Source organism: Miscanthus floridulus, unplaced genomic scaffold (genome assembly GCF_019320115.1).
Source record: "Miscanthus floridulus cultivar M001 unplaced genomic scaffold, ASM1932011v1 os_2596, whole genome shotgun sequence".
Lineage (NCBI taxonomy): Eukaryota > Viridiplantae > Streptophyta > Magnoliopsida > Poales > Poaceae > Miscanthus > Miscanthus floridulus.
The window spans coordinates 24,913-26,148 of record NW_027098396.1 but is presented as its reverse complement, the minus strand read 5'-3'; the positions used below and the strand labels follow the sequence as shown (position 1 = coordinate 26,148).

Sequence of the window (1,236 nt, the reverse complement as noted above, 5' to 3'; positions counted from 1 at the left end):
TCTAGTAATGATATTAGGTAGTACCAACAAGCATTTCTAGCATCATAGCTAGGGATGACAACTAAGCAAAAGTGACGTTAAGAAAGGTCAATAAACATTAGGTTGCTACTTAATCAAGAGACAAGTTAATAAATACCAACAAGCATTTCTAGCGTCGTTGCCGAGGAAGGTAGCTAGGCCATAAGGAAATATTGATAAACTTGTACTTATTGATGTGATCGAGATAACCATTAACCTCTGCTCAAACAGGCTTACCCTTATTCTGTCTACTTTTGTATCTTATGCAGGGTAATGTATGACCGGTTTTGACCTTCTAACAAACTATGTTGAAGATCCAAAAGCATTAATCAGGAGAACTAGAGCCAAACTCAAGAAAGTCTTAGCTTTAGAATCGGAAGACAACCAGACAAGGCATAGCTTAACACTAGTTTTTGAAGCCATGGCTGACAAGACTCTCCACGAATACTTTGCTCCAACTATGGCCAACATCCGTACTAGACTGGCAGTCAATGTGGGAGACAATGGATTTGAGCTCAAGCCAGCTCTCATAAATATGGTGCAAGCCAGCCAGTTTTGTGGAAAGGCACATGAAGATGCGAGTGCTCATCTCCAACACTTCCTAGAGATCTGTAGCACTTTCATCATCAAGGGAGTTTCCAAAGATGCCATACTACTTTGCCTCTTCCCATTCTTACTTTTGGAGAAGGCAAAGCAATGGTTCTACTCCAACAAAGATGGAAATACTATATGGGATAACTGCTCCACTGCCTTCCTAGCAAAGTTCTTTCCCACAGCAAGACCAATGCTCTGCATGGGAGAATTTCAAGCTTCCAACAACAACATGATGAATCTATCCCTGAGGTATGGGAACACTTTCAAGACTATATATCAGAATGTCTTCATCATGGGATGGAGAATTGGCTACTCATGCAGACTTTCTACCATGGGTTGACCAATAGTACCCATGAGAACATGGATGCTGCTGCTAGAGGTGCCTTCCTATCACTCACAATCCTAGGGGCAATAGCTCTCATGGAGAAGATGGTCTCCAACCAAGGCTAGAATGAAGAATGTCTTTAGACCCGCAAGAGAGGTGGAGGAATGCATCAACTCAAGGAGGTAGACATGCTGTCTAGCAAGATGGATCTACCCATGAAGAAGCTCAAAGACCAAGCTAATGAGAAGCAAGAAGTCATGCACATTCATGATTCCCACATGACATGTGAAGAATGTGGT

The 1,236-nt window shown here is 42.2% G+C and overlaps 1 non-coding gene across 1 annotated transcript; it reads right to left on the bottom strand.

Annotated features, from left to right (window-relative positions):
* Nucleotides 1-802: 802 nt before the first annotated feature.
* LOC136535169 (small nucleolar RNA R71) lies at nucleotides 803-911 on the bottom strand. Its single transcript, XR_010778946.1, has one exon. It is a non-coding gene; the product is annotated as a small nucleolar RNA R71 (small nucleolar RNA).
* Nucleotides 912-1,236: the final 325 nt, after the last annotated feature.